Source organism: Haliotis rubra, unplaced genomic scaffold (genome assembly GCF_003918875.1).
Source record: "Haliotis rubra isolate DU_JTF1 unplaced genomic scaffold, ASM391887v1 Scf568, whole genome shotgun sequence".
Lineage (NCBI taxonomy): Eukaryota > Metazoa > Mollusca > Gastropoda > Lepetellida > Haliotidae > Haliotis > Haliotis rubra.
Genome location: NW_025767266.1, coordinates 603,644 through 625,059, shown reverse-complemented (window position 1 = coordinate 625,059; position 21,416 = coordinate 603,644). Strand labels below are relative to the sequence as shown.

Here is a 21,416-nt window from a genome sequence, read left to right as displayed (position 1 = left end):
ATCAAGTCGTCTTTAGCGATGAATCCAGGTTTACCCTCAGATTCGCGGACGGCAGGCATAGAGTCTGGAGACGACGTCATGAACGGTATGGCCAATGTTGTGTACAGGAAGTCGACAGATTCGGGGGCGGAAGTTGCATGGTGTGGGGTGCTTTCTGTGGGAACAACCGTTCCCGACTTCTGGTCATCTGTGGAAACCTCACAGCTGCTGCTGCACCGACCAGGTGCTCACCCCTGAACTCGTTCCTTTCATGGCGGCTCATGGCCCAGGTCTACAGTTCCAGCATGATAATGCTCGGCTGCATACCGCGATGTTGACACGAAATTTCCTTCAAAACGCTGGAATCAACGTCATGGACTGGCCATCGAGGTCCCCTGACCTAATCCAATAGAGCACGTTTGGGATGCACTTGGGAGAAGGCTTCGTGGTCTTAGGAACCAACCTCAGAATTTGCAGAAACTTGGCGCTGCCTTGCAAGAGCAATGGCGCAGAATCCCCAACCACGTGTTCACAAGCCTCAGGCTTGAGGATGAGGAGACTGTGTTTGGCAGTGGTGAATGCTTGGGGCGGCCATACACGATATGGAACTGAGAAATTTCGCATTTTTATTCTTGTGACTTGACATTCTGTATACCAATGTTTTGGAACGGCGGTGTAGCCTAATGGAACTGATTATGGCACTGTCAGTGTATCGAGTACATCACACAGATCTCAGCAATGAAATAATAACAATTTAACCATCTTACCATCTCTTGTTCTTTTATAGTGCCCTGAAGAAAGAATGTGAAGTTTCTTTTTTGACTCAGTATACTTTCTACTCCTTCGTTATTTTTGCGGTGATACCGGTCTACAAGAGTATGAACTTAAAGTGCAGTAGCTTCAATATCCCTACGACATTTGTCAAGATAAGTGTAATAAGGGTTTAAATCCATGAAAAATTACATTTTCAAAGACAACACTACCACTGGCTAGACCAATTATCAAAACAACGGCAAGAACACTCATGCTCAATTCTGAAACATCAGAATGATATGTTTATAATAGATTGAGCACATATATATATATGCTTCGGACTAACATCATTCCCCATGGCTATGTATCTTCCGCCATTATTAATCTAAGCCCTTTTAGTTACATGTTAAACTTTTTTTTTCTTTTTTTCTTTTTTTTTAAAAACGTGTCACTAACTATTATGAAGCCTTATAATAGTACCGCCACTGCCTCTAGTAGTCGTTTGACCTCTGCCTTGCCCTTAGGGGTTTCCGGTTTGCAGTCAATCATGCAAACTGCATGGTCATCGGATTGCGTGTCCGATCGTCTGTCGGTTTCGTCAGATTCACTGTCGTGTGTGGAATGATCTCTTGTCTTGTGATTTCTCATGCATAACCGCCTTGCTAGTTCAGCCAGTGGGATATCGTCCTCTTCTTCTAAGTCTGAACTCTGATGGCGGTAACGCTTTGCAATTCTCCTCGATGGGGGAACAACATATGTTGTTGTGTTGTTGTTGGAGTGCAATATTATGGGGTGAATTTTGATGATTCACAGATATTGAATCTTATAACAACCAGTGTTTGGTTGAGACACTGGTCCCAAGTTGTTAGATTATCTTCCAGCTTTTTAGCAAGAACGTCATGTAACGTTCTGTTGAACCGTTCAACTCTGCTGTTTGACTGGGGATGGTAATAGGAGGTCATCACGTGATTTATACCCAAGGATGCCAGAGTATCTCTGACTACTCTGTTCACATTCTCTGTCCCATTGTCAGTCACTATCTGCAAGAGAGACCCGTACCATGGAAATATCTCTTCAATCAGTAGGTGGGCACCATTTCCGCAGTTTTGTCTGGTACTGTGAATGCCTCTGGCCATCCACTAAAATGGTCCACAAAGCTTATGATATATTTATTTCCTGACAGAGTTGTTGGATATGGACCCGACAGATCCATACTGACCTTTGCAAAAGGATATGGGGGGCATATCCGTTGAAGAGGGGGGCTTCTGAGCCTTCATTGACCTTGTTTGACAGGCTACACATTTTGAAATGTATCCATATAATTGTTTATACAGATTTGGCCAATAATACTTGGTTTTGATGGCTTCAAATGTCTTGTCAATACCCATGTGTCCGTTTTCATCATAATATTGGTTGATCACCATTGGTTGTTATCTTGTCGGAATACATAGTCTCGGGTTTGGTTCTTCGTCTGCATCGCTTAGGAAATATAACAGTCCATCTATGATCAGGAACCTCTTAATGGCAGGTTGATCACCTTGGCCTTTCTCTAGTTGTACCTTTATGCCCTTAATGGTTTCATCTTCCGACTGTTCCTTGAGCATGTTTAGGCCTTTACCACAGGATCTTGCCATTTTCTTTATCCTGTCTGCCTTCGGTCGACAAGTAGCGAAATCCTTGGACTGAAACTTACCTGAATCAAGGACGATGATTTCAAATCCATTTTCTGGGCCATCGATTTCAATGTCGTCTTCAACATCATTTTCCAGGCTAAACTGGGGGGTTGGTACCTGGGATAGTAGGTCAGCGCAGGTATTAGTCGTTCCTGATATGTACTCAAATTGACAGGTATAGCCAGCAATTCCTAATGCCCATAAGTGTATCTTCTTGTTTTGCATAGGTGATTCTAACAGATATTTCAAAGGCTTGTGGTCCGTTCTGATGGTAAACTGGGCATTATGCAGGTAATGATCCAAATTTTGTGGGGCATAATGTATGGCAAATGCTTCCTTTTCGATTATAGACCAGCGGCCTTGAGTGTCGGTCAGTTTATGTGACAAGAAGTGAATTGGCTTTTCTACTTCTTTGTTCCCAAGATCTGCATCATCATCAGGATGAATCTGTGACAGGCAGGTACCAATACAACTATCACTTGCATCTTTGGTCAGTATATATGGTTTCAAGGGATCTGGGTACGTCAATAGAGGTACAATTGTGAGGCTGTTCTTTAAAAAAATCAAATGCTTGTTGAGTGACATCTGTCCAAGAAAACCTGGCCTACTTTTTTGTCAGATGAACAATTGGCTCGGCAATTTTTGTAAAGTTTGGGATGAACCTCCGGTAATAGCTACACATCACCAATGAAGCTTCGTACCTCCGCTTCTATTTTCTTTTCATTGGGCTTAATTCCTTGTTGATTAACAACAAACCCCAAATAATGAGTTTCTTCTTGGGCAAAACTGCATTTTGCAAGTTTTAGTTTCAATGGGTGCTGTCATACCCACTGGAATACGGTTTCAATGTGGTTGATGTGTTCAGATATAGAACTTTGAAAAGATGAGAATGTCATCCAGATATGCAATCGCAAAAGCCTCCAAATCTTCCAGGACAATTTTCATGAGTTCCATAAAAATAGATGGTGCGTTGCATAGACCACATGGCATCACTGAGAATTCAAATAACCCTCTATGACAGACAAAAGCAGTCTTTTCACTATCTTGTTGGTCCATCTGCGCCTGCCAAAAGCTGATTTCAAATCTAGAGTCGTGAAATACTTTGTGTCGTCTAATTGCGTAAGTATGTCGTCAATCAAAGGAAGAAGCGTTCAGATGGGACGAGTGATCTTGTTCAGAGCTCGAAAATCTATGCAGGATCTTTTGCTACCATCTTTTTTGTCAACAACAAAGACAGGAAAACTGCAGGGGCACCTGGAACGTTGTATTATCTTAGTCTCCAGCATCTGGTTGATGGCCTTTTCCACAATCTGGTGCTTGTTTAACGGGGTGCAATATGGTTTCTGTCAGATGTCTATCTTCATTCTTACTGTGTCAGTATGCCCTAAGTCTAGGTCGGTTCTTGCAAAGAGGTCCATGTTCCGTCCTACAAGTTCCTGTATGGCCTCCTTATGTTCGCTAGGTACGTCTGTGTCTGTCTCTTCAACTATTTCTGTCTTATCCTGGCCTAGGAGGTCTTTGATTCCAACTACATTTCTGATTGGTACATTTTCAGTTTTACCCAACACACACCCTCGCTTAAAGGGCCACTGATGCAGAGCGTTTAAAGTTTCCAGCACACAGGCAAATTACGAAACCTAGCTGCAAACTGGTCAGCACCTGCTCCCTCGACCGTGACAGACACGGGGACTTGGCTACTGTCCACCTGGGCAGAATTTCTTCAACCTAATCAGTGGGACATTAGGAAGGGTGGATGCCCATCAGATGCCGTTATTTGAAAATATCCCCGGTAGTTCTTGTTTGATTGTAATAAAGTATCCCAGCAGTGTAGGCATTTTCAGATTTACAAATGTTTCCACGGTATAGTGACTGATCCAATTTGATCCTATTTCTGTGTTTTTTACCTCGATATTTAATCATGTAAAAATATGATGTCTATTACGTATGCTATGATATCAATAACACACATTTGATATGTTTTAATCCATAAACTTAACAAACGCACTTTGCCATTGCTAAAAAAAATCTGAAATTGTACTTAGGTATATAGGTATATACAGTTTCTAAATAAGTACACAGCAAATGTTTATATATATTTCTTTTGTAACAATGAAGTTCGATTCGTTCGTATTGTCAAAACAGTGTCGGCCCATAAGGGTTTTTTCAGACAATCAAACTTGTAGCAATACAGCAATTACAACTCTCTTGCTGTAACCCTTGTTTGGTGGTAAATCTACACAGGTAATTTGTCATCATTCACTTGATGGTCAGTTAATGAATTTATAACAGGTATAATTAGTGATAACACCACTCAGATTACCCGACAAAGGTTCCCGTTTGGCATTTTTTGTGTCTGAAGTAAATACTCATCATAATAAATTTAGGTCTGATGTGGCAAATGTATTACATCTTTTGTAATATGCGCATGGAAGTGCAGCAAGAGGAATTATCAGCTGAGTTCCAAAACAAACATTGATCAAAGGATTAACTGATAACATGCTGATTGATTAATTGCTTTTATCCTACACAGCGGATTTGTCAAAAAGGTAGTGTTAATGTATGTAGATTCACTAATCTATACTGAATACACCCTGTCGTAAACTTTCTTTATAAAAACAACGTCCTTCCTTCAAAGGATTAACTGCCAAACCTTTATTGGTAGGTCATTATTGGCTAACTAATGGCGGACATCATGCCATTACTTACCAGGTGTGCTATCTTGGGTGACCAATGGGATACACCAATGTGAAAAACCTGAAACGATAGATCACTTTTTCGCATATTAGACTGTTAAAAGACACATGACATGGAACAGGATTCTTTGTCAGCTGCAGATGAATGGCATCTCATTACTTTATGTGGATATTGATGGATACATCCCCCTAACAAGGTAATAGCCTGATATTGTTGCTATAACTTTAGTCTGTTTTAATTTTAATATTTGCATTTTGTTTTAATCTATTTGTTATGGCATTCAACAGAATCATTTTTTGCCGAGTAAGGTAATGAGACAGACAGCATACACTAGATCGCACTTAGGGCGTGTGTGTGAAATATGATACACGTCTAGATATTACTGTCATGTTATAAATTCACTAAGTATAAGCAGATCGTGTGCATTTTATTAAGTTCCAAAATGCATACAAATATGATAAAAAAACTAATTAGGATTATAAGACAAAATATAAATACGTACATTGACTTAGTTATTAGAGTCCTAACATTTTTTACCACTGGCAGATGGTTAAACTTAAAATGTTTTCATTTGTTATCAAAAAAATGCCATTTAATACAACATTAAGATTGACTTGTAGTGAACCCAAGATTACTACTCTCCCCAAGATTCCCCATGTACTTAGTTACTCTTACTTTCAAAATATGCTATTATATCAGGCTTCTCACCAATTTCAAGGTCAAACTATTTCTTAAATCAAATTCTACATCCATTTACGTGTTTATAAAGTCAACATTACTATGAAATCAAACTTTTACATCAAAATCAACATTTTTATCAAAGTGAATATTTTTTTTATAAGAAACCAAATTATTCATCACAGTCTACATAGTTTTACAACATCAAGATTATCGAGTAAAAAAGATTTCATCTTTGTTGATCAGTCTATACATTTTCTATCAATTGTACATGGTGGTGGCGCAGCAGAGGTAACGAACCAGTCATGAATTCTGGGATATCATCCGGGTACTCACGGAAGAAAAACCATTACAAAAGCAATAAACCAGTTCACGGAAATTGCTCTGCATCAGTGGCCCTTTAAGCCTAATAGATCTGTTTGTGTTATTGATAATCATAACAGGGATTCATCTATCCACTGAATCACTGATGAGAAGTCCTGGTTCATTCTGTAAGTAAGTAGTGTCACTTGCAGACATCTGATAAACGTTGCCAATATCATTGCCTGGTCTGTTCTTAACCTTTCGCCTTGGGACGTTATTACTCTGAGGTTTAATAGTAATATATCCCACTAATCTAACAATAGATGAGATGTGGATTTCTTCTTCGAGGGGAACATAGGTTTTCCCCACTCTTCAACTGCCTAATCAAAGTAAATTCTGACCCCTGCCTGCGTAAGCCAGTCATGTCCTAAAATCATATTCCTATTCATGTTGTCCACTACATAAAACGTGTGGGTCAAGGATGAGCCTCTTAACTTAAAGTCTACTTTGACACTACCTAGGACCTCTAGGGGGTCACCGTTGACTCCCTGTAGCAAAATCTTTTTCTTATCTAACTTGAGGACAGCCTTCAACGACTGACCACAGAGTTATCGCAGATCACATGTCGTGTCCAAACATTAATGTGTCATTGTTGTCATGGTGGTTTACTTCACAGCACTTCTTTCCTGCATATTGATCTGTTGACACATTCAGGGGCTGACCATGGATTGCCCTGGGACTGACCGAGGGAGGGGCCATCAACTATGTTACACGATTTCCAGACTGAAAAACCACAAAGCAAGTGGAATTGACAATGTTATTAATGAATATTTTAAACATGCAACTGATGATGTATTATACATGCTTGTTAGCCTTTTCAACCTTATGTTAGATACAGGATATTTCCCACGGATCTGGTTATAAGGAATCATGTTTCCTATTTATAAGGGCAAAGGTAACCCTGTACATCCTCATAACTATCGTGGTATTAGTCTACTTAGCTGTGCTGGGAAATTATTCACGTCAGTCTTCAGTACTAGAATATCTACTTTCTGTGAAATAAATGCGGTTTTAACAGAACCACAAGCCGGTTTTAGATCAGGATACTCTACAACTGATCATATTTATTCTTTACATTGTTTGATGAGTTTGATTGTTTGAGTTTGATTGTTTGATTTATTGACTTGAAAAAGCCTTTGATTTTATATGGAGAATTGGGTTGTGACAAAAGATAACAAAATATGGTGTAGGTGGAAAATGTTTTTGTTTAATTCTTAATACGTACAAAGACATTAAGTCATGTGCGAAAGTTAGTGGTCAACTGTCAGACTTCTTTTGTTGTAATTCAGGTGTCAGACAAGGAGAAAATTTAGCACCAATTTTTTTAGTTTATACATGAATGACCTTGAAGACCACTTATCAGAAAATAGTTGTACTGGCATCACATTAGATTAGATTGACTTATATACAGACATTGCCATTGTTCTATTTTTGATGTTATACAATCTTAGCAAAACGCATTCAGATATGCAACTTATGTTAAATAGCTTTAGTAATTATTGTACCACATGGAAACTTAAAGTTAATATTGAAAAACCAAAGTGATGCTTATTGGTGGAACTAAGCGAGACACTCAACAATTATTTATTTTGAGTGAGTCAAGTCTAGAATTTGTAGATGAATTTAAATATTTGGGAGTAATATTTCATTAAAAAACAGGTTTACAATAACACACAAATCTCTTGTTGAGCAAGCCACCAAAGCCATGTACTTCGTATTAAGAAAGGGTTGAGAAAATATTTTATCTTTAAAATGTCAATTACATCTTTTCGATGTTATGGTAGTACCAGTTCTATTGTATGGTTGTGAAATATGGGGTCATGAAAACCTTAATATGATAGAAAATGTAGATTTACTCTTTCTTAGAAAACTTTTACCTTTAAAGAAATCCACTCCATCATACATGATATATGGTGAGTTGGGACGAAACCGCTGTACATACAAATGGTTAAGTTTTGGGCACGTCTTCTGACTGGTAAAGAAAAGAAATTATCTGTTGCGTTTTTTCAATTCATGTCTGCTGATCATTACTTGGGAAAGCATCCGCATAAATGGAGAAAATGTCTGGAGTCTATTTTCACAGAGACAAGCTTTTTTGTACATATGGTATAACCAACACCATGTTTCATTGTCATATCTTACAAACATTATCAGAGTAAGGCTAGAGGATCAGTATGTAAAGACTTGGTTCTCAGATATGTTTAATTCCTCAAAGGCCAAAACTTACCGGATCTTTAAGACACAGTTTGGATTTGAAAGGTATTTAAGCATTTTACCACAAACCAGCTGGTTTAAATTGCTTCTTTTTCGAACATCTAATCACCGTCTACCAGTTGATGTCGGACGTTGGAATGGTGTACCTCTACACGAGCGTATATGTACTCTCTGTAATATCCCTGTGGGTGATGAATACCATGCAATTTTAGAATGTCCCTATTTTGTTGATTCGAGAAACCAATTTATTAAAGCTTACTTTTACAAAAGACCAAACCCTGTTAAATTCTGTCAATTGTTCCAAAGTGAAAAAGCAATAAAGCTCTGTTCTGTTCTATACAGCACAAAAGGAAATAGGCGGGGTATGGTGCGAGCTGTTCGGTAAAACCCAATACTCTATATCTTAATTTCAATGGCGAATCTTACTGGGAGTGTTGAAAAAAATCCCGTTTGGTCATTCTGGAACATCGTCAATGAACCGAGAATCGCTGAGAATGTTTGGAAAACAAGGATGTTTAGCAAGATTGCAGAGTATTGCACCCGTATGTCGGTTATGTTTCGCCCATTACATCACAACTAATTCAATACCAGATTCCTAACACGAATTTCTGAATTCCTCATACATTTCACAATAGAATGACAAATGGTCTTTGTCACCAATACCAAGTGTCTCAAGGAAAACTGGGGAAATATACCAAATGTGAAAACAAATGCCGCGCTGGGAAAGAATAAATCAAAAGAACATCGCCATTCAGGACAATACAAAATAAATAACGGGCTACAGACCGCCAGTAACTGGAGGTAAATCAACAAATAGAACTGATTGCAAAATTGATCTGTTTTGTAGAAATATACTCATGCCAATAATGGTTGTCAAGGACCCTCCCACCCCAACCCCACACACACTTCACACCCCACCCCACACCCTCTCCAATTAAAAATTGAAGGGGCTGACAACCATTATTGGCATGAGTATACATATGTCATCATAAAGTTAGTAGATCAAAGTAGCAACTAATATTGTTTGTGGTGGTATCCCCGAAAGGGGGTTGAAGCAACGTAAAAATATTGCATTGTCGTTTCACTGCTGTAGCAGTTTGTTCTTTTAGCTCTGTAGCAATGTCCTCTTCAGCCATGTCAGAAAGACAACGAGCTCTGTCACGAACAATGCCGTGACAGGAATTTAATGTTCTGTGCACAGACACAGCAACCCCAATATTTGCAATTGCTTTGATGGACAAAGATTGCTGTTTCAATCAGAAGCGAGCCACTATGAAGACAGTTGGCATTTTTCACCTGCCCACAGTATGATAATGCAAAACAGTTCTGGAACTCCTTGCAGAAGCTTGCTCGCAGGTCTGAAACCACCAGCACTATCACGATAGGTAGTTGGTATACTCATTTTTCACATGTGTTCCAGTCATGTAATGATGTTTTGAATTTAGAGAATTCAGACAATGATGACTCGTCATATTCCGACGAGACTATATTCTTGATTCCCCTATAAGCAGACAAGGGATTAAAGATTGTATATTTGATATGAAATGCAGTAAAGCGTCTGGTAATGACGGACTGATAAATGAGATTTTCAAATCCCCAACAGGCATTTTGCTTCCATATCTTGAATCGATATTTAATGTTTCATTTGATCAATCTCATTTCCCTGCATCTAGGAGTATTGGGCTGATAATACCTATCCATAACGCTGGAGATAATAATCTACTTGTTAATTATCGAGGTATCACACTACTTACACAATTAGTAAATTATATACGGGGATACTGAATAAACGTTTAGTATCAGACTTATCAGATTCCTTACTTGTCCGATTGGGCTTAAGACAAGGTTGTGTGTTAACTCCCTTCCTCATTTCTATGTTTATAAACGAATTAGCGTGTTTCCATTTGGTATACAACTTCACCCTGATTTAGTACACTTCTTTTTGTTATTATTTGCAGATGACATCAAGCACTGTTATGACTTTACAGAAGCAAATTAATGTACTGATTGTTATGATTATGCTTTAACTGTTAATCTTAAAAAAACACGTATTGTCTGTTTTAAGAATGGGGGGATTCTATCAAAACATGAAACATGGTATTTTAGAGGCGCACAAATCGAAAATGCTCCTGCATACAAATATTTTGGTGGTCTGCACATTTCGCAAATGCCACTAACCAGGCTAGCAGAGCACTACATGGTATATTTAAATCTTTGTTTTCTTTGAACCCGCTGCCTTGGGTTGTATTCTTCAAGATTTTTTACACTCAAATTACCACAATATTGTTATATGGGTCAGAGGTGTGGGGATTGTCCTATCCTCATAGTTAGATTGAAAAGGTTCATTTCTCTGCATGCAAACGTTTTCTACGTGTAAAATGTTGTACACCCAAGCACACTGTACATGGTGAATTTGGTAGATACCCTTTGTATATATTTTGCTGTAAAAGAGTTATGAAATATTGGTGTAGACTGATTCGGTTACCTGATGACAGATATGTAAAAAAATGCTATAATATGATGTTAAACGACTTCGAAAATGGTAAGGTAAATTGGGCATCCAGACTACGGCCTCTTATATATCAAAATGGTTTTGGATACATCTGGGAACTACAACAAGTCAGTGATATAAACCGATTCCTCTACAGATTTGTTATCTTATGAATAAGATCGGCATTATGATTTATGCAATGGTTAAAAAACATCCCTATATTCTTCGTTTAAAGCGTCATTTGGTCTTGAAATGTACATAGACACTTTAGCACTTTCAAAATTTCGAAATTCTATAGCTCGCCTTAGGTATGATTCCCACAAGTTACCTTAGAAACGGGCCGATATTTTAAGCAGGATAGACCAGATAGAACGAGTTTAGTTTGTAAAAAGCTTTACATCGAGAATGAATATAATTTTATTTGTATTTGTAGTGCCAATGAGGAAATAAGAACCAAATATATATCTGAAAAATACTTTGCCCATCCTACATATCACAAATTTACAATATTGTTGTCCACAAATAACGGAACTATTTTGATCAACTTAGGTATTTACGTGTACAAAACAATGCATGTCAGACAAAATATCCTCATTGTATGAAATGTTAATGTCTCCCATGTATGTAATAGTTATGGGTCTAGGTCAAAAGCCCCACGGGACAAAAGCCCCTTGGTACAAAAGCCACTCGAAAAATGACCAAAAGCCCCTCACTTTATGTATTAATGAGAAAATAAGATTAAAGACCAGAAATGATTAATAACATGAAACATTTTATTGCTTCATAAAATAATGACCCTCATTACTACATAAGTTAATATGTAATTAGCAAATAATTTTAGTGAATAAGAAATATATAACATCAGTAGTAGTACAGTGGGGGTTCTACATCAGATGCGTCTTTTAGAGGCATATTTGTGGGAATTAAGCCTCCAAGCACCCCTTAAAAACGGCGAAGGTCTATCGAGAGCCATTCTTCAATGTGCCGCCAGCCTAGAGGTGCCTGAACGTCAATGTGTCCTTTATTTCGTGATATTATGTATGCATGTAGGTAGGGGATTGGTTTTGATTTGGACTTGAATGCGTTGCTAAGTTGAACGAGCTGGTTGCCTAACCTAACAGCCAAGCTCGCCGTTACTAAGCTTAACAACATGGCTGCCGAGCTTGACAATGGCGAGCATACCAATCACGGCGTTGCTAAGCCAAGCAAGATGGCTGCCGAGCTTGACAACGGCGAGCAGACAGATCACGGCATTGCTAGGCGGTCACCCAACCTGGCAACAGTCAAACTCAATAGCTCTAACACCAGAAGGTGAGTGTTGCTTATTTTTCCATACTATGTCGGATATTAGTGAACCAGGTTATTGGAATGAAAGCCAGAAAGCAGTGTTAAGTTCTCATCGGGAATTTTATCAAGGAATGATATTATTTATTAACCAACTTGAACAGGATGGCCCCGATGGAAAAAGATTGTCTGAAAAACCGAAGGGAGATGTAAAAAGTCAAATATCCTAACAGGCGAAGATCTTCATACCTATTTAGCTGATAATTTAATGACAATCAATTCCGTCAGCTGTCCCACAGTGTCTGAGGTAGGCGTTTTCACAAGCCTGGAAGGAATGTTATCCAATCTCAAAAAAGGTTATGCTTTGTTGTCAAAACAAAATTCATCTTCTTTATCATCCTCCCTCGATTATGGGTAATGGCTTAATGTAGCATATGAAATTCACAGTAAAAAAAAAAGGCAGAGTCTCCATTACCTGGAAAGACTGGCTGAAAGAAAAAGTTGGCATTGATGACAGTTATGCCCGAAAACTAAGGGAACTTTGGAAATTGTTCGGTAAATATACTTGATTCAGGGCGTTGGGTCTTTCGTTTTCGGACGTTTATCATCGAAGAAAAGAAATTAACAGTATGCTACTAACAAACAGTCGGGCAGCTGAATTCTGGCAGCATGCTAACTAATATAGTTAGTTTGTTGTTTAATCTCATTCCTACTTACATAAACGGATTGTTGAGTCTGGTAGCAGGCTAACTAATATAGTTCGTTTGTTGTTCAATCTCATTCCTACTTACATAAACGGATTGTTGAGTCTGGTAGCAGGCTAACTAATATAGTTAGTTTGTTTAGTCTCATTTATCCCACATCAATGGTTTCCCTGGTTCACTAGATATCTGACAGTGTATGGAAAAATAGCCTGTCACGCAGGTATTGAATACAAAGCAAGGCATGAATATTTGAGCCACTCGCGCCTCCTGAGCTCGGCTCCATCTATACTAGCTACAGTAGCGAAAAGGATGTTTGAAACCAGACGCTGAAAACATTTTTAGAAGCCACAATCAATTATTATGAAATCTGGTTATATAAGCTTGGAAAGCATATGAGTTATATATAGCAATGTTAAAATCTACAAAAACAGTTTGCTTGATGTGCATTGATCTAAACAGTAGCTGTTGCCTAGCTGCTCTCGATTGACTGCCTACGGTCGGGTTGACCTAATGTGGGTTTCTTGAAAAGTAGTAGTACAATGATGGTTCCGTCGCAGATGTGGCTTAGATGCTTATTTGTGGGAGCTAAGTCTCCCAGCACCAAGTAAAATAAGAGCTGAGGTTTATTATTTTTTACTAGGCTATGTTTACATCAACAAAACGGTTTAAGGTGAATCTTTGATGAGATCTTTGTTCTTGGTAAGGAAGGTTTGAATGATTTGTTGTCGACCCTGTTCTATGAGCTTTTTTTATCGTCTTCGCTGATGTCAGCGGTTTTCCAAGTCTTGGTTCGAATCTCTTCTTTCATTTGGTGGTATTTAGCGATTTCCGACATCACCAAACGAAACTCTTCCTCGGAGATTTTGCTATCGGTGATCGCGGTGGAAATATGATCATCGATCGTGTGTAACTTGGCTTCGGCCAGAACCCTGATATCGTCATGCTCTCCCACCTCCCCTGATACCCCGGCGGTTATTTCTAACCTGAGGAAGACGCGTGCCGCAACGATGGTGGATAATAAGCCAACGCCTGTTACGCCTAATCCCATGCTAGCTGCTATGAGAGATGTGTCCACACCATCGATGGCATTGATGGCTCAATGGTATTTTTTGTGCAATCTGAGTTGTGCGTTCTCGTTCAAATTGGGGTTTAATTTCGCTTATCCGTCAAACGAAATCCATCGACGGTTTCGAGCGTTTGATACACTTCGTCCATGGCCAGATACAATCCCATCTCGAGTGTATTATAAGTTAGGAAAAAATCTTCAATTGGTCCTCCGTCAATCTTTGATGAATATACATTAAGCTGATGAGGTACAAGTGCTCAGATAAAAAAATGGTCCGGAGTAAAATGAGAGGCTTCTGAAAAACCATGACCCCCTCGTATATAAATACGACGTTTATTTTGATGGCGATCGTGCCAGCATATTTTTAACCACAACAGAATTGCCACATCTTCTGCGGCGGCATCTCCAAGAAAGACTTCATTAATAAGTGTAGAACCTTGTATCACACTGATCCACGAGTTTGGGACTTCAGTATATCTTCTTAATTCAAACCATTTATGTTTATGTTTTCCGGATGGGTGACTAACATATTACCCGTTTGATATGGTAATGTAGATACGTATATATCCCTTTTATTATACCCGGAATAAAACTATTTAGTACGATCACATTATTTTTTGGTTTGAAGACATTACCATCCTCATCCATGACGATATACGGGTAGGTCAGGATGATATTGATGATCCAGTTCAATTCGATGAATTTCAACATCTCGGTCGGGTGATGCTTCCCCGAGAAGGACTTCAATATAAAGCATAAAATTGTTTGGAATCCCTTCAGGGAAATCGGTCGTGTCTTCAAATTCAAGCAAAACTGTAAACTCATATTTCAACAATACGAACCGCATTAGCAAATGACCCGCTTTATTCGGGATGAGGCTCATGAGCACAATTCTTCGTTGTGAGGGTACGTAAGCCGTGACGAGAATCCCCTTATTGAGGACTTTCGTTAAATAATGATCCTTGGACTCCACAAACACGTAGGGAGAAACGAGGGTGATATCGCGTAGCCAGTCGATTAAGGAGGAGATCAGCGTCCATTGGTTATCATCGGTTAGGAACTTGTACAACATGTTTTTGAAGAGACCTCGACATTGTTGAAATCGCCTAGATTGCCATCGAATGCCGGGACCATCACCCATTTGTTATTGTCATTGAAGACGAGATTGTACTCGGTGTTTTTCAAAAGCCCACCGGTAAGACATCATCTGAATCTCCTAGGTTACCACCACCACCACCTTGGACTTCCGCTCGTCTGTAAGTGTTATTTCTTAATTCTAAAACGTATATTTTGCCTTTGACCCCGGGGTCGTCGAAGCCACGTGCGATAGACGAGGCTCGTGTGATAAACGCTTTTTGTGGAAACGTAAATTTGCTAATTTAATCTTTTGAACTAAACACTAATTGTCTACAAAGTAAAACTGAGGAACTAAACGTGATAACAATTATTTCTAATGAGGAACTGAAGAACTAAATATGATAACACTTATGGGTAAAGAACGAATGTGTGAAGAACTAACTGAATGTGTAAACTTTTGCGATGAAGAATTGCTAAGAATTTAACTAATTTCACTAACCCCTAATATCTAATTCTAACTCTAATAATGTTCAAAACCCGACTAATACTAAACTAATCTAACCTCTAACTTTCTTTACTAATTAAACCCCACTAATTGTCCAATGTAATTTATGAATATCTAACAACTGACTGACTTTCCAACCTAACTCTAAATGTTCGTATCGTGTTAGCGAAGTTGAAAACCGAAATTCAATTCAAGTTCTAACATATGAAATCTGGGAGCGTGTCTAGTTCACTCGCAGGCAAATCTCGTGCAGTCAGTGTCTATGCGTTTCCATGAATGTTTTTAAATTCCATAAACACTAACTGAACGAGATGCGTTTGAGTGAACTCTCCCGAACAACATAGTCAGTTAGAGCGTGTCTCTATCAGACATCAGACTGTTGCCAGAAGATATTCATGGATGTCATCACATGCCTTGAAATTAAATTAAGAGAAAACAGAGTCCATTCTTCTGGGACAGGCTGGAAAACGCAAGCAGTGTGACATTACTAATGTGTGTGTCTGTGGAGCAATCATTCCTCTTTCTTCCACTGTCAACGATCTGGATGTTGTCATCGATCAAGGTCTAAGTATGACAGAACACGTCAAGTATGTTACTAAAACTTGCTACTCCCATCTCCACAATATCCAAGGCCAGACCGTTCTTACCAAAGATGCCTCAAAAACTATCTGCCTCAGCCTAGTCACATCTCGTATGGACTACTGTAACAGCCTTTTGGCCGGATCTCCATCTTGTGTCACTGACAACTCCAATGCATACAGAGTTTAGCTGCTCGCATTACGTCCCAGATCACCAGAAAAAAGCACATCACACCAACTCTAAAGGACCTTCATTGGCTGCCCGTGAAACACAGAATCTCCTTCAAACTGTTCTGTCTCGCATACCAGTGCATGACTAACACGGCTCCAGTCTACCTCTCCGATCTTCTTCAGGCTTATGCACCATCTAGATCTCTCAGATCAGGGAATAAACACCTTCTTGTTATCCCCAAAGTCAAACAATCTAAATATGGACACCGTGTCTTCTCCTGTCCCGCTGATAAAAAGATTTCCCCCCACATTTATTTGTATATATTTCTTTTCAAAGATTATAACCATTTTAGAATGATCCGATCCGATGACTTGAAAATTACTTCAAGGGATTTAATTGGGAGAGTGTGAAGCAGAAAATAGTGTTTTCTCCACATCATTTCATTATATTCTTATCTATTTTCATAGAACTCTGCTTTTAGAAGAAAAACTTCAAGCGTAATAATAAGAAATTGATAAATCATAATTTGATATTGACCAACTACATTTTTAAATAAATACTGCTCCCTTCCTGACAGTCTCACCAAACAAAAATAAACATCTCTTTTTTTGTTTCCTACATAACTGTTCTTTAATAACTTGATTTACATTGAGTTGATGAAATGAAGCAATCATATACTTACGAAATGCACAAAACCTACATCTGCTTAAATTCGTCTGCTAGCTGCAACTGTGAGAGAGGGAGTGTTCATTATAAAAAAAAATTAATTTAAAAAAAATATATTTTGGGATTTTCTTTCAATAACATATTTCATGAAATAGAGAAACAAACTTGGATAAAGTTAATAGCCTCAAACTCTAAATATTCAACTCTCCCATTATGACCTTCTGACCTTTTAGCATCCTTTTCCACAACCATTTTGTACAGTGCTCAAAAGTACTATTTGCACCATATTTCAACTTGGAAGCAAACTTTTTATTTAACTAGCATGTCTGATGAATACATAAAACACAATGTCTTGCTTTCATCCCAAAACTTCCACAGGACTTGAATGCTGTACCCATCCTACCAGACTAGAAGGTGAGATCACAGAGAGCGATTTCGAGATCCCCGGCGTGTTATCGATCACGCAGTAGCAGTAAAACGGGCTCACCGCTCGTGATTCCCGAGAGCTTGACGTACATGTTACACATATACGAGACACTGCGGTATACTTTCAACATGAGTGATGCGCTAACGAATATGGAAATTGTGGTGGACGCGGACGGAATGAGTTTTAAAATGAATTTTATCGATATTTTCAAAAAATATATCGTGACCGTCAGTAATGCTAAGGTGGTGGTGAATTGGAATCAAAACCCGATTCAGTTTTGGCAAAACTAACTCAATTTAGCCGTGTGGTGCGCGACGACGGGGTCGTGTATGACACTCGACTATGGAACGGACAAACTGAGTGAGGCGGTCACCTTGTTTCACGTTTATTATCAGACGAGACGGAATTTGAAGGAAATAGGTGCAAGATACAGCATGGACCATGCTCGATAACCCGTACGATCGACGTGTGTACGAACGTATTTGCGGGGAATTTATGATTCCAACCAATAAAGACTTTCACCTTCCCGGTGTGAACCACGGTTTAGGTAAAGTCTACACTTATTTCTATAAATCCAAAACGTTTAGACTCGCTTATACAGACGGTGAGTACATACCCGGGTACCATACGTTTACAGGCCCCACGACGAACGAGCAAATTCACGTTTCGTACATCAAACAAACCGATCCCGATCCGGCCACCGCCTGGATGATAATGATATCGAAAAAGGTGAAAAGGGTTTACTTGCACGGTACCATATGATTCGATTCGAACATACGTGGGGGCCGTGCTGGGCTCTACAGGCGCAGATGCGTTCCCGTATTATCGGTAAGGGAACCGCTTAAGACGCAGAAACAGTTCGTGGTGAACGTCGAGGACGTCATCGCCAAACCGGTGGATTTACCAACGGCCATCAAGCGTTACCAGGACACGTTAGAATGCACCCGGTCGAAAGTCGACTACGCATTCGATCAGAAACTGGGCATCAATCCCGATGTCAACACGAGTCGAGTCCCACCACCCATGCATACCGGCGAAACGGGCATAGTAAAACCACCCCCGGAGCCACCCTGCGTTTGACGCGCACCACCACGCCCCACATCGGCGGTCGAACATCAGCACCACCTCGATCGTGAAACATATATCTCACGCCAAGAAAAAATTACATATCCATTTTTTAAAGATAGATAATCAAGTTTATTAAAACATAGCTACATGTATTACAATGTATGTGATAACTTTTTGAAAACCAAAGTGTTCTGTATAGATACACCTCAGAACAGGATTACGTTAACCAATATGACCGAAAGTACCCATGTAGATAATAAACACTTCTTAGCTGAGGATATGAAAGTAGACACTCGGAGTCATAACAACAGCAGCAGGGATCCCGTTTGTGAAAAAGCAAGATATATGCTGGTCTCTTTCTTTAAGGTGTGTATCTGCACCACTATAAAACACTTCATAATTTTCATATGTCAAGGGAGTAGATTTTGAGGATTTTGCTGGATAGCTCCAGCAACTGCTTCTCCAACTCCCTGCACGAGTCTACGTGACCACTCATACACATTGAAGATGTTTGTGCGTATTTCTTCTCTCAGAACCGCCATCCAAATGCCACCTTCTCTAAAACGTAAGATGTATCGATTGCTTTCATCTCCAGACACGAACTTTACATCAACTGACGAGCACATGACTTCGATGGAGCAATTTTGCCAAACGAAATCTGGCTTCGATTCAAAAAGATCGTAGCAGCCCTGAAGTATCCGTCTATCCTCCCCTTGGATGTCATGCGTCCTGATGAAGTTCGACACATCCGAGTGTCCAACATGCTGTCCACAGTCAATCACCTGAAGCAAAAACAATATTAAGAAAACATACCCTAGACAATGATACTTTCACAAATTTCGTTGAGTCGATTGTCTCGGGATTCATGTGTTTCAAATAGTGATGATGTTAACTATTGGAAAGTTGAATGCAATCTCACAGGTCTCATTGTTTGTATTTCAGGTCGGAATCAAATATCAATTTGAGGGAACGGAGTATTACACACACACACACACACACACACACACACACACACACACACACACACACACACACACTATCATACACACACACACACACACGTCTGAAGATCCTTGGTACAGATATTTTTTCGATTCTTATGAATGTGTGTGTGTGTGTGTGTGTGTGTGGATAGGTGAGTTTTGATCATTTCAAAGCTAAATGATCGGCTATGTTTTATGTTTCATGAATAGAACATTGAACATAATTCAGCATATTTAATATGATTATCCGCCTTGTCATCTGTAACTAAACATCGAAATATAACTCTCACCTCTCCATGAAAATTCCTCGAATTCCCCTGAAACAATAAATAGACGGGTTAGAGCATGTAGAATCATAGAAAGATATCGGTTGCTGTACTGTCACAGGCAAAGAAAAAACTAAAATTGATTCAGGAAAATAAAATAGTGATGGCACTTGGGTTGTAGAAATGTGCCAACATGAAACCATAAAACGTTGAAAATACCAGTTTTCATTTGCTGTCTTTTCACATTGATCCTACTACGAGGGTAGGGTAGTTGATAATACGTGTGCTGTCTGGTATCGTTCGACAGCTCTGGAACATCAACAATATCACTGTACCCTTGCCGAGAGTATTTTCACAGTTGTAAAAAAGCGATTTTATTGGATAAAGATTGGTTTCTAATGACGCTTTTTCGCCACAGCCTGCTTTGATTTGTCAAAATCAGACACGTGACCTAAGGCAGCCAATCATACTACGGCAATGGATACCGTCCCTCGTCAACGAAAACTTTCGTTTTTCATAACGTTGTGACCGATTATTCGGCCTGCGGTGTTGAATGGGTTAAACACGATATGTTTGTTTTGTTAATTAATTAATGACCATCAAACAATGTTGATTCACCGCCAACAAGATTGATGTATACTGTACCACTAAGTGGCTGAGCTGACACTGAGTGAGTTCGCTAATCACGTCGTTAATTGGGTCTTGGGGGGGTAGTAAATCAGTTCGCTATAGCCGTTAATTTGCTACTCACGAGTTCGTTATTCACGTATAAGACAGTACAGACAGACAGATATATTACAGTACAAGGCCTCGTCCCAAAAATACAGTATTGAAATGGACTGATATTGCATATTGAATGCAGTAATTTTAGCTTTAAAGTTCAAGAGTTTACAGGACGTGCGTTGAACACCTTGTACGGGAACATAGCTGTAGCTTGGATTATCTTTTTATCAGTGGATTGCATGAGCTGAGCGAATTTATGCAAAGTTGGGATGTTCAAATAACTGTACAATTCCTTTTATATTTTTTCAATCACTAGGCATATCAACGTCCTATTCGTTTATATCACACTGGCTATAGTAATGACGTTTTCAAATATTTAACCTGTTGCTGTAGAAAAACATTGGAGATTGTAAGGTGTTATTTGAAGACAATGTCCAGGGTTGCTCATCAGATCATACCTAGGATATTATACCCTATTAGTGAGTGAATGAATTTAGTTTTACGCCACACTCAGCAATATTCAAGCTATATGGCGGCGGTCTCTAAATAATCGAGTCTTGACCAGACAATCCAGTGATCAACAGCATGAGCATCGATCTGTGCAACTGGGAACCGATGACATGTGTCAACCAAGTCAGCGAGCCTGATCACCAGATCCCCTTAGTCGCTTATTTTATGAATGATTTGCTGGCGGGCTGGGAGTATATGTTCTCATGTGACAGTGTTTGTAAATGCCTGAATCTGAACTTCTGGAAACATTTGTATGTTCATGTTACCATTGAAATGTTGTTGTTTGTAATTTGAAAGACACTCATGTTTCGTCTTTTCATACAGATAAGCGAAACAAAGGGATTTACTTCAGATTCTGCTAAGGTTTATGTAAGTATTCTTGGCAAATGTAAAAAGCCCATGTGCAGTGAGTGGTTGCTCGTTTTTCACGTGAATTTGTTAACTGTAAATATATTACGCCTGGAATAATATGGTGTAGAGTAAATTTTCTTAAATCAAATTTGGCTGTATTAAGGTTTATTGTCCCAATAAACTCAATAACA

The 21,416-nt window shown here is 39.1% G+C and overlaps 1 long non-coding RNA gene across 1 annotated transcript; it reads right to left on the bottom strand.

The window, feature by feature from the left end:
- Positions 1-18,821: 18,821 nt before the first annotated feature.
- LOC124254207 lies at positions 18,822-19,972 on the bottom strand. Its single transcript, XR_006892416.1, has 2 exons — positions 19,666-19,972; positions 18,822-19,174 (listed from the first exon to the last, which is right to left on the bottom strand). It is a non-coding gene; the product is annotated as an uncharacterized LOC124254207 (long non-coding RNA).
- Positions 19,973-21,416: the final 1,444 nt, after the last annotated feature.